This window comes from Podarcis pityusensis (genome assembly GCF_964106645.2).
Source record: "Podarcis pityusensis genome assembly, chromosome: W".
NCBI lineage: Eukaryota > Metazoa > Chordata > Lepidosauria > Squamata > Lacertidae > Podarcis > Podarcis pityusensis.
The window spans coordinates 9,426,960-9,444,281 of record NC_138045.1 but is presented as its reverse complement, the minus strand read 5'-3'; the positions used below and the strand labels follow the sequence as shown (position 1 = coordinate 9,444,281).

The 17,322-nt window shown below is 45.9% G+C and overlaps 1 pseudogene across 1 annotated transcript; it reads left to right on the top strand.

Annotated features, from left to right (window-relative positions):
• Positions 1 to 16,316: 16,316 nt before the first annotated feature.
• Positions 16,317 to 17,111, top strand: LOC308467625 (surfeit locus protein 6 pseudogene; annotated as a pseudogene). Its single transcript has 2 exons — positions 16,317 to 16,331; positions 16,541 to 17,111. The product of its transcript is annotated as a surfeit locus protein 6 pseudogene (transcript).
• Positions 17,112 to 17,322: the final 211 nt, after the last annotated feature.

The window sequence follows — 17,322 nt, the reverse complement described above, 5'->3', positions numbered from 1 at the left end:
CTAGAAGGATTGGACAATAGGTTTGGCTGGCATGCATATCTTTGGTATGACAAAATAAAGGCCCATAGTGGCTTTAAGAATCATATAATTAGGAAGGCACTTTTTAATGTTTGGTCTAGATATCAGGATCTTTTGGTAAGAAAAACACCCAAATGGATTTCACCAATGGAAGCGCAGGCACACAAAAAAAAGCTTAATATGGAAAATAAGTGGTTGAGATACTCAGATTTATTGGTTGAAGATGGGGAGGGATTTAAGTTAAAATCATTTGAACAAATCAAAGATAAAGTAAATTGGCTTCAATATTACCAAATGAATGAATTATTTAAGATTGATAAGAAAAAAGGTTTTGCAATTGAGAAAACCAAGCTGGAAACGGAGTTGTTAGATACTAATGTTAAAAATTTGTCTAAAATGTATAGTTTGTTATTGGAGTGGCATACAAAAGATGAGCAAGTAAAATCGGTTATGATTGATTGGGCACAAGATGTGGGACATAATATAATGATGGAGGATTGTGAGAGACTTTGGAAGAAAGGGGTTAAGTTTACTGCATGTACAATGTTAAAGGAAAATATTATGAAAATGATGTATAGATGGTACTTAACCCCTGTTAAACTGGCGAAGATCTACCACAATTGTGATAATTTATGCTGGAAATGTAAAGAAAAGGAAGGTACTTTCTATCATATGTGGTGGACTTGCTCCAAGGTAAAAGACTTCTGGGGAAAAATTTATAATGAATTTTTAAAAATGATGAAATATACATTTATGAAGAAACCAGAAGCCTTTCTCCTTGGAATAACAGGTTCTGAACCGCCCAAAAAAGATGTAAAAGTATTTTTGTATGCCACAACTGCTGCATGGATTTTATTAGCCAAAAAATGGGAAACACAAGAACTACCAACAGTAGAAGAATGGCAGATGAAGATGATGGAGTTTATGGAGCTGGCAGATCTCACCGGGAGAATCCGCGACCAGAAAGAAGAGGAACATCAAGAAGACTGGAAGAAATTTAAAGACTATTTGAATAAATATTGTAATATTAAAGATATGTAACCACTTGAAAGAAACAATTAGGCCTAGGATTAAACTGGAATTACATTTATAAATAAGAAAATGTACATTAAGGAAAGTTATGTAATATGATTAGGACTGTGATATGGTCTTTTGAAACACTGATATTGGAAACCGCTACATATAATTACTAAGAAATTCGGATGGAAGAGATTCGAGGAAGTCAAATACTATGTTTATGAAGATGGATGGTACTTAATTTTAATTAAGTGGTAATATGCTGTATGTATCTTTTTTCTCTTTTCTCTTTTTCTTTTATTCTTTGTTTTTATTATTGTTAATCTTTTTTTTTACTATGTTTATCTACTGAAAATAATAAATATTATTGGGGGGGGGGAGAATCCAACAGAGAAATAATTTACACATTATTCAGAGCCACATAACTCAGCGGGACGAATCAATGCGATCTGGACAACAAAGGATTTATTAAATAATATTACAAAAGCAGAAATCCATCCAAGGACAATTTCAGATCACAGTGCAGTCTGGGTTAACCTTAAAGGAAAAAAAGAAAAGGTTAAAAGGTGGCAACTTAATGAGATAATAATAATAATAATAATAATAATAATAATAATAATTTATTTGTACCCCGCCCATCTGGCTGGGTTTCCCCAGCCACTCTGGGTGGCTTCCACAAAGACCAAAAATACACTAAAATGTCATACATTAAAAACTTCCCTGAACAGGGCTGCCTTAAGATGTCTTCTGAATGTCAGGTAGTTGTTTATCTCTTTGACATCTGATTGGACGGCGTTCCACAGGGCGGGCGCCACTACCGAGAAGGCCCTGTGCCTGGTTCCCTGTAGCTTTGCTTCTCGCAATGAGGGAACCGCGAGAAGGCCCTCGACGCTGGACCTCAGCGTCCGGGCAGAATGATGGGGGTGGAGATGCTCCTTCAAGTATACTGGACCGAGGCCGTTTAGGGCTTTAAAGGTCAACACCAACACTTTGATTGTGCTGGGAGCCAATGTAGGTCTTTCAAGACCGGTGTTATGTGGTCTCGGCAGCCGCCCTGAGTCACCAGTCTAGCTGCCACATTCTGGATTAGTTGTAGTTTCCGGGTCACCTTCAAAGGTAGCCCCATGTAGAGCGCATTGCAGTAGTCCAAGCGGGAGATAACTAGAGCATGCACCACTCTGGCGAGACAGTCCGCGGGCAGGTAGGGTCTCAGCCTGCGTACCAGATGGAGCTGGTAGACAGCTGCCCGGACACAGAATTGACCTGCGCTTCCATGGACAGCCTTGAGTCCAAAATGACTCCCAGACTGCGCACCTGGTCCTTCAGGGGCACAGTTACCCCATTCAGGACCAGGAAGTCCTCCACACCAGCCCTCCCCGTCCCCCCAAAACAGTACTTCTGTCTTGTCAAGATTCAACCTCAATCCATTAGCCTCCATCCATCCTCCAACCGCCTCCAGGCACTCACACAGGACCTTCACCGCCTTCACTGGTTCTGATTTGAAAGAGAGGTAGAGCTGAGTATCATCTGCATATTGATGGACACCCAGTCCAAACCCCCTGATGATCTCTCCCAGCGGCTTCATATAGATGTTAAAAAGAATGGGGGAGAGGACAGAACCATGAGGCACCCCACAAGTGAGGGCCCAGGGGTCTGAACACTCATCCCCCCCCACCACTTTCTGAACACGGCCCAGGAGGAAGGAGTGGAACCACTGTATAACAGTGCCCCCAGCTCCCAGCCCCTCTAGACGGTCCAGAAAGATGTTATGGTCGATTGTATCAAAGGCTGCTGAGAGATCCAGCAGAACTAGGAAGCAGCTCTCACCTTTGTCCCTAGCCCGCTGGAGATCATCAACCAGCGCGACCAAGGCAGTTTCAGTCCCATGATAAGGCCTGAATCCCGATTGGAAGGGATTCAAATGGTCCGCATCCTCCAGGCGTGCCTGGAGTTGTTCAGCAACCACCCACTCAATCAATCACCTTGCCCAAGAATGGAAGATTTGAGACTGGGCGATAGTTGGCCATACTGGCTGGGTCTAAAGATGTTTTTTTAAGAAGCGGTTTAATGACCGCCTCTTTCAGCGGATCTGGGAATGTTCCCTCACAGAGGGAAGCATTCACCACCCCGCAGAGCCCATCATCCAGCCCTTCCCGGCTTGCTTTTATTAGCCAGGATGGGCAAGGATCAAGGAGACAGGTGGTTGGTTTCACGCGTCCAAGCAGCCTGTCCACATCCTCGGGGGGTAACGGATTGAAATTGATTCCATGCAACTTGACCAGACAGGGTTCTAGCACACTCCCGCCCCAGCCCTGCTCCCACGGTGGTGTCTACCTCCTTCTGAATATGAGTGACTTTATCTACAAAAAACTTTGCAAAATCGTTGCGGGAGATCTTGGGGTCTTTACAAGGCCCCGATGGTAAAGGTGGTTCCGTTAAATTGCGGACCACCTGAAAGAGTCTCCTGCTACTATTTTCTGCAGATGCAATAGAGATGGTGAAGAAAGTCTTCTTCGCCATCGCTATCGCCACTTGGTAGGCTCGACATTGAGCTCTAACCCGTGTCCGGTCAGATTCGGAATGAGTTTTCTGCCACCAATGCTCTAGCCATCTCAGCGATTGTTTCATCGCCCTCAGCTCCGAAGAAAACCATGGGGCTGTCTGGGCTCCATGCAATCGGAGAGGGCGCTTCGGAGCCAGACAGTCGATAGCCCTGGTTAACTCCGCATTCCAGCGGGCCACCAGGGAATCAGCTGAAAGGCCGTCAACATGGGATAAAGCATCCCGTACCACTCTCTGGAAACCATTTGGATCCATTAAGTGGCGGGGGCGGACCATCTGAATTGGTCCCACCTCCCTGCAGAGGGGAAGGGTCGCGGAGAAGTCCAGTTGCACCAGGAAGTGATCTGACCATGGCACTTCTTTTGTTTCACTTTTACTTAGTGTCAGACCACCCACGTCACTAGAGGTGAACACCAGGTCTAAGGCATGCCCATGACTATGAGTTGGGCCAAACTTATTCAGGGACAACCCCATGGAGGCCATGCTTTCCACGAAGTCCCGAGCGGCCCCTTGTAAGGTCGTGTCGGCATGGATGTTAAAATCCCCTAGGACAACCAAACTAGGTGTCTCCAGGAGAACATCCACCATGACCTGAAGCAGCTCGGTCAGGGAATCCTTGGTGCAGCGGGGAGGTTGGTACACCAAAAGGAATCCTGTATTGCTCCTATTGCCCAACTTCCAGAACATGCACTCAGAGAACTGGATCTTCCCAGTAGGACGCCTGGTGCAAACTAATGATTTCCTAAAAATCACTGCAGCCACCCCTCCCCACCCACAAGGCCTGGGTTGCTGTGCGTAAGAGAAACCTGGTGGACAAGCAGCAGCTAAGACAGGCCCATCTGCTTCACCCCACCAAGTCTCTGTTACACATGCCAGGTCAAGTCCTCCATCCACGATCAAGTCATGGATGGCAGTGGTTTTATTCATCATTGACCTGGCATTACACAGCAACACCTTCAGGTCATGTGGGTATCCCTTGTTGATTCCAGTATCCATCCCATCAAGACCAGACCCGGAGGCAGGGATAGTCTTCAAACAACGACTAAACCTGCCTCCTCGGTAATGACATCGTCTGGTCTTAGCGTAACTCCTCCTCCTGCCCATGATCACCGAGATTGGATGTCCCAGTGCTTCCCCCCCCCCCCCGTGGAACTTGCCCCAGCCATTGTGTTGGCTGGGGCCGCACTCCCAGGCAACCCTGATCCTGCGTCTTAAAAACAAAAAGCAAACAATACAACCAATAAAACAACAAAAAACAAAAACAGAACAATTATACTAAAATTAATCCCAACCAAATATCCATCCCACCCACCCCCAACAAAGCAAAAAAAGAAAAAAAGAAAGAAAAAATTAAAATGCCACCGACAGCTTGAGGACATTTTAACCACTTGGAACAGGGAAGCAATAGCAGAACAACTTCCCGCACTTCCCCACAAGTTTGTTCCAAATGAGTGCCTGGGCCACGCCCCCTGGGCCAGTTGGAAAGGGCCCAGGGAGGGAGCAGGCCTTGCAGTCCTCACCACAGCCGATGAGAGTATGCTAAATGATGAAAAAATTGTACAGAAGTCCAAGCAAATCTTAGAAGAATATTTTAAGTTTAATTTAAATCAAGGAGTAGATCTAGAAATGGTTTGGGACGTGAGTAAAGCCATTATAAAAGGTTTCTTTATCCAACAAAACACATTCCAAAGGAAAATAAAGGAGAAGAAGAAAATGGAGATCTGGGAGGAAATTAGAAAAAAAGGAAAGGATCCTTTTCCAAAAACCAGATGTTGAACTAATTAAGCAAAGTATTAAAATTTTACAGATGCAATTCTCCATGATAATAAACTAAGAGATAGAATGGAAGATAAAATGGCTGAGACATAGAAATTTTGAGTTTGCAAATAAGCCAGGCAAACATCTGGCCTGGCAATTAAAGAAGAAAAATGAAGATAGAATTATCAATAAAATTAAAATTGAAGACAAATGGATTCAAGAACCAAAGGAAATTAGTAAAAACTTTACTAGTTTTTTCAGAAATCTATATAAAGAAGGTCCAGAGAATCTAGAAAAAAATAATTGATTATTTGGGCAAAAATAAATTACCAATAATACCTAAGGAAAAAACTGAAATTTTGAACTCACCAATAACAGCTATGGAGGTGCAACAAGCTATACAAAGATCAAAATTAAGAAAGAAACCAAGCCCAGATGGTCTCCCAGCTAATTACTATAAAAAGTTAGAACAATCATTATTTCTTCCCATGAAAGACCTAAAGAATAATATTCTGACAAATGGAAAGCTACCGAAAACCTGGAAGGACAGCTTTATTACGGTACTCTTATCCACAAACAGGGAACAGATGTTGGGATACTGCCAGGGAGACAAAGGCCATCACTGCCTCCATGTCGACTCCGGACGTCCATCGATCTCCCGTAGATACAGTATCAGTCAATTAGCGACACGAGGCCTCGGAAATGGCTTTCCACATTCCAGAGCTCGTGCACGCTCTATCGCAGAGTTCGTACAGCGAAAGACGCACTCAGGAGAGCATTATTTATAACTTTATTCAGCGTTGGTCAGAACAAAGAAAAGACATGGCTGCCTGCTTCGATGTCTCAGGCACAGAGAGAGAAACAAAAGCAATAGACAAAACAGAAACTTCCTGTGTGCAGGAAATACGTAGGCTGTGACTCACAACAGCCTGTCCCCTTTTTAAGGTGGAACGGAAATATCCTAACATCCTCCCCCTTTCCGTGTAACCTGTAGTACCTGTGGTTCAACCCAATTGCAACCTCTGTACATAAACCTTAAGTTGTTCTCTGTTAACAACCTTAGACAACAGATCAGCAGGAATTTCATTTCCTGCCATGTAGGACACCTGAATGAGTCCTTTCTGAATACACTCTCTTGCACGATGTAGCTTAATCTGCAAGTACTTGGTTCTTTGCTTGCAACTCTCTGAGTTCAGCAAAGCCAAACAGGATCTATTGTCTTGATACACCTGTATAGGACATTTCACAGAAACTCTGATGTCCTTAAACAGTTGCATCAACCATTCACAATCCATGAGTGAAAATGACAGAGCATTGAGTTCTGCTTCACAGGAACTTAGGCTTACTGCCGTCTGCTTCTTGCACAGCCAGTCAAAAAGACAGTGGTTGTACATGTAGCATACTCCAGAAGTGCTTGTACCATCCGTGGTGTCACTTCCAAAACTAGCATCTGCAAAAATTTCAAGACCTCCAGTCTTCTGACTGGTGAACCTCAGCCTGTAGTGCAAAGTCCCTTTCAAATAGCGGGCTATGCGCTTCAGAGCTTTCCAATCCTGAACAGTAGGATTGTTGGCATGTCTGCTAAGCAGGTTAGTGCTTACAGCTATGTCAGGTCTTGAACATCTAGCAATGAAATTCAACTTGCCTAGAATGCATCTGTACAGCGTAGTGTCAGAAAACGCTTCAGCAGTACTATCTACCTGGTAACCTGTCACCATCGGTGTGTCTGCTGGGTTTGCATCCACCAAATTCAACCTGGTTAATACAACAGCGATTTTCTGTGTTTGGTGTACCAGAAAATTACCTGCTTGGTCCCTCTCCACCTGCAGAGAAAGATAGTTGGATACCTCACCAAGATCCTTCATGTCAAAGTGCTCCTTTGGCTGAGCGAGGGTGCTTTGGTACAAAGCCTGATTCTTCCAAAACATCAGAAGATCATCAACAAAACATAAACAATACAGTTTGTTTTGCCCCTCCTCCTTGACAAACACACATGGATCAGCTTTGCCCTGGTGAAAACCTAGAGAAAGCAACGTCTCAGTGAGTTTTGTGTTCCAACACTTGGCACTCTGCTTGAGACCATATAAGGATTTCTGAAGTTTACAGACCATTCCCTTCTGTATCTGCATTCCATCAGGTGGAAGCATAAACAGCTCCTCCCCCAAAACCCCGTACAAAAAAGCTGTATTAATGTCATGATGGGAAACATGCAGTTTCTCCTCTGCAGCAATCTTGAGCATTAGCCGAATGCTCTCATACTTGACGGTGGGTGAGTAGGTCTCGTGGTAATCCTGTCCTGGTACCTGTGAAAAACCTCTGGCAACCAATCTGGCTTTGTGTCTGACAATCTTGCCATTCTGGTCTGTCTTGGCCTTGAAGACCCATTTGCTGCCAACCAGTCTCATTCCTGGGACTACTGGTACCAGCTCCCAAGTTTGGTTCCTATTCAAGGAATCAACTTCAGCCTTCATGGCACTAAGCAAAGGCTCAGCATCTTTAGAGGTTAACTCCTGAACCTCTTTGAAGCTTGAAGGTTCCCACACCTTCTCTGAGCTACTAAGAACAGCAGTTGCCGTCTTAGCAAACTCATCAGCAAATCTCTTTGGAGGTCTGCCTTTCGTTGCCCTTTCAGACCTGCGAACTAGACGCAAGTCTTCTGGACTCATCTCCTCCTTCTTAGGAGAAAAGTGACCAATGGTGAGCAGTGGTTCTTCCAGTTCATTGTCAGACACATCAGATGGTCTGACTGAGGCCTTTGCGCTCTTGTAGTCTGCTGTGTCATCACTGTCGCTGACATCAGCAGCAGCGCCGCCCACTGAGCTGGAATCCGAACTCTGATCATCACTATCATCATCCTCAGCTTCCTCTTCTACCTCAACATTATCTGCTTTTTTCACATCACCTTCATCTTCCTCTGGGTAACTCTGGAAAATTCCCACATTCCCCCCCCTTAGGATTGTACTCAACACTCTTTGTGAACTTAATGGACTTAGAATCAGTCATCCATACCCTGTATGCACCTTTTTCGTACCCCATGAACAAACCACGTGCCCCACGCTTCCCAAGCTTGTTGCTCTGTGGGGTGTGTACCCACATGTCAGAACCAAAGATTCTCATGTGCTTGACGCAAGGTTTCTTACCAAACTTCTCATAGGGAGTACAACCAATAGGTGATGACAGTCTCCTGTTATAGGAATAAACGAACGTTGACAAAGCCTCCCCCCAATACTACTCAGGGAGATTGGCATCATGCAACAAGGTTTTCAGGCCTTGAAGCAAAGTCTGATTTGCTCGCTCCGCAAGTCCATTCATCCATGGCGATCTAGGCATTGACAAGTCATGCTGGATTCCCTTCTCAGTCAGGAAAGCTTCAAACTGCTGAGAAGTGAATTCCCCACCCCGATCAGTAAAGAGACAGCCGATACGTTTACTGTGAACATTCTCCAACCAAGCACAGAATGCCTTGAACCTAGAAAATGCTTCCGATTTCTGCTGGAGCATAAACACATGAATGTACCTGGAAAAAGAATCAATTAAAACTATGAAGTACCTTGCTCCACCCAAAGAGGGCTCAAGTGGACCAACCAGGTCTGCGTGGACTAGCTGGTAGGGTTTGGAAGCCTGCCTGCTAGACTCATTGCCTTTTGGAGCAACCTTCACCTTGTTCTCTGCACAAGATACACATTTCATGTGAAACTTACAGGGCTTGATGTTCAAACCCTCAACCAACCCAGGCATCTTGGCCAGTGCCTGCCAAGACATGTGAGCAAACCTTCTGTGTGCCTCGTGAATGCATCCTGCATGAAGAACTTTGTTAGTTTGTGCAACACAACAAGAATCAACATTAGACACAGCAACAGCACCATTGTCATCATAAGTTATACAGAACAAACCATCTATAAACTTTGCATGCAAAATGTCCTCTTTGCCTTTCCTGATGACACAGGCGCTCCTCTTGAAGGAAATCTCAAAGTCACGCCCAGTCAGCTGTGGGACACTGAGCAAATTGTCTGCAGCACCTGGAACATAAAGTACATCTTTGATGGTTGTGTGCAGACTTGCCAGTTTTACAGTCCCTTCTCCTGTGATTCACAACGTCTTTCCATCAGCCTGGTGGATCTCTCCGTCTTGAGGTGTGAAGGAGATAAACAGATGCTTATCTTTTGCCAGAAGGCGGGTGCATCCCGAATCAATAACAAATCTGGCCTTGGCCTTTGGAGCAGCTTTTCCAGCAAGCGAAACCTTGTTTTCCACCAGTGTGGGCTTTTGCTGCTTGCCCCCCTGCTCCTGGCCATCAAACTTGCCATCGGCTTTTGGAGAAGCAGTGCCAGCAAACAAAGCCTTGTTCTTCCCTGGCTTGGGCTTTTACTTGAGCTGTGAGCCTTTATGCCTTCAAAAACTTCTTATCTTGGCAGCTCATTAATCACGAAGCCTCTGGCGCGGCTCCCAGGCCAATTAAGCCAGCCGGACATCAAAGTCACTCTGTCGTGGCAATTTGTCCACATACCTCACAAGCAGTCTGTCACAGTCTTACTCTCCTGTAAGTGCCGTGAATCTGGGCCCGAAACCTGTTGTTAGGATACTGCCTGGGAGACAAAGGACATCACTGCCTCCACATCAACTCCGGACGTCCATCGATCTCCCGTAGATACAGTATCAGTCAATTAGCGACACAAGGCCTGGGAAATAGCTTTCCACATTCCAGAGCTCGTGCACGCTCTATCGCAGAGTTCGTACAGCGAAAGACGCACTCAGGAGAGCATTATTTATAACTTTATTCAGCGTTGGTCAGAACAAAGAAAAGACATGGCTGCCTGCTTCGATGTCTCAGGCACAGAGAGAGAAACGAAAGCAATAGACAAAACAGAAACTTCCTGTGTGCAGGAAATACGTAGGCTGTGACTCACAACAGCCTGTCCCCTTTTTAAGGTGGAACGGAAATATCCTAACAACAGATGCCTCAAACATGGCCAATTACAGACCCATTGCACTGCTAAATAACGATTACAAGATATTTGCAGACATTCTTGCAAATAGATTAAAAATGGTGCTGAAAGAGATAATTCATAAAGATCAAACTGGATTTCTTCCCGGACGATTTATGCAATCCAATATTAGATGTGTGATTAATGTGTTAGAATATCTGGATATTAAAATTGATAAACAGGCCATCTAGTTCAAACCAAATCTAAAAATCCAATACATTTCTTTCTGTCGTAATTTCTTTCTTAAGATATCCGTATTTATCTCAGGAGTTTGATGTTTATAAATGATAAACCATCTGAAATCCGTTGCCTTATGTTTAGCTGCCACCTGGAACCAACAACATTATTAAACTGGAAGCATTTACCAACTGTAATTCCTGAGGAGATATTTGGTTCCTTAATTCCGTCAGGTCTCAATTCTTATATTGACTTTAGTTCATTCTTATAATAATTTTTTACAACTCTATTCAATATTATTCTTGTTATTTTTTACAAACCTTAACAATCCCGCCCATTGTTTGAACTAGATGGCTTGCCCCTTAACATTTTTTTTCACCCTATAGTATATAAACCTGTGATTTGAAACACCCTGTATCAGTCTTTAACACCAGCAGTAACATCTAGACCATGGGGGTGTTTCAGCACTATTCTTGAGTTTGTTTAAAATCTAAAACAGCTTATCTTGTATTCCTTTCTTTGAATTTGTGCTATGTAGGTTTTTTAAACCTTTTTGTAAAGGCAATACTAGAGTTTTCACAGCCGAGTCCTCAACTCCTTATTACTACTGCTTGGCTTTCTTTAAATAGGGCGGCGTCTAAAACTTGCCATTTAGGTTTTCAAACCTTTTTTGTAAACTCAGGGGAGCATTTCAGCCCTGTTCTTGAGTTTGTTTAAAATCATTTAAGGTTTATGATTTCTCTATTTCCTTCTGAGGAAACTGAACAGTTCAGTGAAACAAGGTTTGTAGCTGGCATCCCGTTGAGGCTTTGTTCACTTCTAGGTTTTTCTATTTTTTTCCTTAAACTTTTTGATTTTTGTTATGTAGTTAAATTCTATAAGATAATATTTCTAGTCGATTGCTTCTCGTTTCAGGGATTTTCACGGTATTTCATTTGTTTTGTGTAGGCATATCAGATGGAGCTGGTATACAGCTGCCCTGGACACAGAATTGACCTGTGCCTCCATAGACAGCTGTGAGTCCAAAATGACTCCCAGGCTGCGCACCTGGTCCTTCAGGGGCAGAGTTACCCCATTCAAGGGGTCTCCCTACACCCACCTGTCCCCTGTCCCCCCAAGAACAGTACTTCTGTCTTGTCAGGATTCAACCACAATCCATTAACCACCCTCCACCCTCCAACCACCTCCAGACACTCACACAGTGTCACTGCCTTCACTGGTTCTGATTTAAAGGAGAGGTAGAGCTGGGTATCATCTGCATACTGGTGAACACCCAGCCAAAACCTCCTGATGATCTCTCCCAGCTATTTCATATAGATGTAGAAAAGCATGGGGGAGAGGACAGAGCCCTCAGGTACACCACAAGTGAGAGCCCAGGGGTCTGAACATTCATATCCCCACTGTTATGAAAGGAGAGCCTTGACTACGTTGAAGGCCGCCGTCTCCCAGTGACCCCAGGACCAAGGTGTCTACTTTTCCAGGACGCTATCTCTGACTGAACGGAATTACAGCCAGCTCGACAAGGAGGCACTGGCACTTGTGGCTGGAGTGAAGAGGTTCCATGAATACCTCCACGGCAGGACTTTTGACCTCATCACTGACCACAAGCCACTCCTGGGCCTCCTCACCGGTGATCGTCCAACTCCATCGGTCCTCTCGCCTCGCATGCTGCGATGGACTGTTTTCCTGGCTGCCTACCACTACCGGCTCGTCCATCGCCCGGGGAAATCGATGGGCCATGCCGACGCCCTCAGCCGTTGCCCTCTTCCAGCGTTTGTGGAAGACCCGGCTCCTGCTTCATCGCTCCTCCTGATTGAGGATCTTCCAGCAGCACCTGTATCGGCTGCCACTGTGGCCTCTGCATCTGCCCAGGATCGCATCATCAGCCGTGTGCTCAACTGGGTGTGGAGGGGGTGGCCACAAGGGCCTTTTGCATCGGAATTCCAGCCATTCGCAACCAGACAACATGAACTTTTGGCTCATCGCGGCTGTCTGCTGTGGGGAGACCGCGTCGTGATTCCCCAAAGACTCTGTCAACGTGTCCTGGAGGCTCTGCACGTTGGCCACCCGGGAATCGTCAAAATGAAGGCGTTGGCTCGGTGTTACGTCTGGTGGCCTAACATGGATGATGCCATCACTGCCTGGGTTTCCGCCTGTCAAGCGTGCCAAGAATCGAGGCCTGCGCCACCGGCAGCTAAGGGACACACCTGGGAAACGCCCAAGACACCCTGGTCGAGGGTGCACATCGATCTGGCCGGCCCCTTTCGCGGCCGGACCTTTATGGTAGTGGTGGATGTGAGATTTTGACCAGCTTCGGCCCATCTGAAGCTGATACAGGCTCGTCTTATCTTGAGCCCAAGCAGAGTAGTCCACGCAGCAGAAGGATAAGCAGTATGTGCCACATTCTTAACTTTATTTCCACTCTATGCTGAGAGAATACAAACATGCATCTTGCCTCTGTGAGAGCAGAGAAGCAACTATCTGTCTAACAAAGAAACCGAGAGAACACTGAAAAACAGGAAACCAGTGAACGTCACATCCAGTCTCCCATTCCCGTGGGAACCCAACAGTAACGCTGACTGTGGAATGTAAACTGTCTTGTGACAAGCATTTTGCTGCACAGTGAATGCCTATTCCAAATGGCTGGAGGTGGCCCTGATGCCCTCCACCACTACCGAGGCCATCATCCGGGTGCTGCGAGGCCTCTTTGCGCCGCATGGGTATCCTGATGTCCTTGTCTCTGACCATGGACCACAGTTCACATCAGGCACTTTTGAGCGGTACCTTTTGGGACTGGGCATCCTCCATGCCCTAACGGCACCATTTCATCCATCCAGCAATGGGCAAGCAGAGAGAATGGTGCGCTCGGCAAAAGAGGCACTGGCGCGCCTGGACCGGGGAGACTGGCACGAGTAGGTAGCCGAATACTTGTTCGTACAACACATCACCCCTCATGCGGCCACAGGGCGGAGTCCTGCCGAACTGCTTATGGGCCAGCACCTCAGGTCCCCGCTCGACCGGCTGCACCCAGACTTTGCCATGGCCGAACCCCCAGGCTGTGCCAACACTGCCAACGTCATTTGTTCCAGAAAACCAGGTCTTTGCCCGGAACTTTGTGGGGGACATTCCTTGGGTGCCAGCCACAGTAGTGGGAGTCACTGGACCTCGCTCGTACCAGGTGGCACTCGAAGACGGACGCTTGTGGCGCTGGCACATAGACCAGCTTAGGCGCAGGGTTGGGGACTTGGACACTACCGTGGTGCCCCCAAGTGCGCTCGTGGCTCCGGAACAGACACTTACAGATGGTCAGGCTCCACCTACACCTCTCTCGCAAACTGCCGGCGTGGAGCCGAACCAAGCCACTTCAGAGGGTCTGCCAGACTTACCACAGACTCAGACCACTGCCGTGCCTGACATTCCGCCAACTCCACTTGCGGAGGTTCCACCCACAGCAGCGGATCCAAGGAACTTGGTTTCAATGCCACCTAGGGTCGCACCACAGCCTCAGCAAGAATTGGGTGGCCCCCCGGACTTGGCTACCAGTCCCCGGGGGTCTGGCAGAGTTTCCCAACTTATTTAAATGACTCTGTTGTTGGACATGTATCACTGTTGGTCTAAGTATGTGAAATGTAACCGATATGCTTTTGTGCCTAATTGAACCATTACGTGTAGTGCTGTATATAAGGAAACCATTACGATTGTAACTAACGCCTTATCTTGGTGGGGAGGGGTGTTATGTACTGAAGTTCTCACCCTGGGCCAGGAGGTGGATACTGTAGATAGTTTGTATGCAAATGAAGGATCGAAAGTGACGTTCAGTGATTGGATAGTTTTAGAAAGTTGCAACAGTTACATTGTTCTGGAGCTCTATATAAGCAGGCTGACTGAGCTCTTCAGGCCAGTTCTGTTCTGCCTCTGAATAAACAAGAGCTGTTTGAAGAATCGCTGTGTCGTCTGATATGTTCGCCCACAACTTAACACCCACACCATTTTCTGGACACAGCCCAGGAGGAAGGAGCGAGACCACTGTATAACAGTGCCCCCTGCTCTAGATGGCCCAGAAGGATGTAATTGCTTCTGGAAAAAAACCTCAATTTGCAACAGATCCCAACAGTTTCTCCATCAACTGCACATCTCCATGACCCACCTCAAAATGCATGCATTACAAAATACATACCCACAGGTCACATTCCAGCCTATTTTGCTTCATTAGCCTTAACCAACTTGGTGCCCTCCAGAAGTTTAGGACTACAACTCACATCAGTCCCAACTCTGTGATAGACTTCCTCAGCATAAGGCAGCTTCCTATTTATTTAGAGCCACAAATACTGGACTGCTACATTATTTTGTAGAAGAAAGGACTATAGCTCACCCAACCTGGGAGAGCTGTTGTTAGTCAGCGCAGACAGTACAGTGGTACCTCGGGTTAAGAACTTAATTTGTTCTGGAGGTCCGTTCTTAACCTGAAACTGTTCTTAACCTGAAGCACCACTTTAGCTAATGGGGCCTCCCGCTGCCACCGCACGATTTCTGTTCTCATCCTGAAGCAAAGATCTCAACCCGAGGTACTATTTCTGGGTTAGCTTAGTCTGTAACCTGAAGCGTCTGTAACCTGAAGCATTTGTAACCCGAGGTACCACTGTACTGAGCTAGATGGAGTAATGGTCCAACTCAGTACATGACAGTATCTTACTCAAACCATCCCTTTTAGATCTGGAACCTTATTTCTGAAGATGGTCCTCATCATTTCATGGAGAGCTGGGAGAGTGAAACCCTGGAGAGCCACTGCCAGTCAGTGCGAGTCACACTAAGCTAGATGAATCAATGGACCAGCTTTCTGACTTTCAGCGTAGCACCAGTGGAGAAGGGGGGCAGATGGGGGAATCGGCGAGGTGGCTCCATGACTCCTCGCCGGGGACCAGCGGGGAGAGCACGGGTCCTCCGCTGCCCACACCCTCCCTGCGCAGAAGGCTTCCGCACAGGGAGAGTAGGCGGAGACTAGGCGTCAAAGAACTTATTTGCTGGAAGAAGTTCAAGAAACACCCACTGACGGATTCTGCCAGCGATTGAGACAGCCACGGGCGAGTGGCTGTCCAGACAGAAAAGGTTCACTCAGGCAACCCAGCCAGGTGTGGCGCCGATTTACGCACGAGCAACCCCTAGAACCATTACAGTATAGGAACTGAAGAGTGACTTGTGAAAGCTGAGCAACCACCACATCCTCTTACACCTGAGCTGCTCAGGTAAATTGGGGGAGAAAAAAGCCTTGATTATCAAGTCTCTCCCAAAGTGAGCTAAGCACATTGATTATATGAGGCTAGTTATCTCACAGTTCCAGTAACTTTTGCAGTATTTAGGGTTTTTCTGTAAACATGTGTAATATATAGATACTCTCTCTCTCTCTCTGTGTGTGTGTGTGTTTTGAAACTGAGATAGATCCCAACACTGTTTAGTTAATAAATAGTGACAATTCTAAGAGTACTCGGGATGGAAAATTTTTAAGAGATGTGACATATACAAATTATTCCTTTAAAAATTACTGAGTTCAATGAGGCCTACTCTTGGGTAAGTAGGTTCAGAATTGCAGCCTAAGTTTTGTTTTCCGGATTAAGTCCACATGGTACCAGGGTCTTGAGTCTGTGTATCCTCCTGCTATTAAGATGGATTTTATGGTTGTTCTGTAGGAATAAGCTGGACAGGTTGAAGCAGTTTCCATTTGGGGGGTCAATAGTGATTTCTAAATCATGCATAAAGGTCTTTTGTCCCCCCCCCCCAATATTCTGATTGTGGCATCCAGTAATGTATAATTACATTGTTAGTCTTCCAGCTGAAATTCTCTTGAAGGAAATAATCCTTGCCGGCTTTCCTGCTTTTAAATGTAATGGTAAAGATAATACAGTGACCAGATTTACAATAATATATATGTTAGTGGTCTATTCTAGGTACTGTCTTTTTAGCTTAAAAAGTTCACTTTGCTCTTTTGAACGATTCCTCTTTCTTTTCAACTTGCTGTTTCTTAACAGGGAAACAGCAAAGAGTTGCCCCCAGCAGTGTTGGAGAAGAGGCAACAAAGGAAATATGAGGAGAGAAAGAAACGCTGGAGAAAAGAGTTGAGGATGAAAGAAAAAACGGAGAAGAAGGAGGCAGAGGAGGCTTCCGCAGCCATTTCAGAGCCCCAGGCCCCAAAGAATGACACCAAGGCTGAGACTGTCTTCAATAAGGTCGAAGTCCATGAGGAAGGGCTTAGCAAAGTGGAAAAGAGGAAGGCACTGAAAGGCAACATTACTCCACTGACAGGGAAGAATTACAAGCAACTCCTGAGCAGATTGGAATCTCAGAAGAGTAAGCTGAAAAATCTGAAGGACAAGGATGAGGCGAAAGCCAAGGAGCTGGAAGTAAAGATGAAGTGGACAAATGTCCTGTACAAGGCAGAAGGGGTCAAAATCTGCGATGACGAGGACTGGCCTGAAGCGGAAGGAGAAGCACAAAGCCCAGTGCCAGAGGCAGTGGGAGAAGTGGACTGAAAACGTAGTGAACAAAAGGCAGCAGCGGCAAGACAAGAACTGTAGCACCCTGCTTGTGGTTAAAGCTTAGCTGGAATGAAATATTCAACGCAGCAATAGAGAAATTAAAATAATAATTTATTTGTCAGACAAATAAATGAGAGACACAGTGGTATATGGATACCAAAGCTCTGCCTACTCCAGCCCTGATGGCCAGCACTTATATTTCCTCAGCCCAGCCCCCTTGCTCCTCCTTTGGCTGCCTCTGTCCAATCAGCCTGGTTGAAATTCCTATTGGTTGT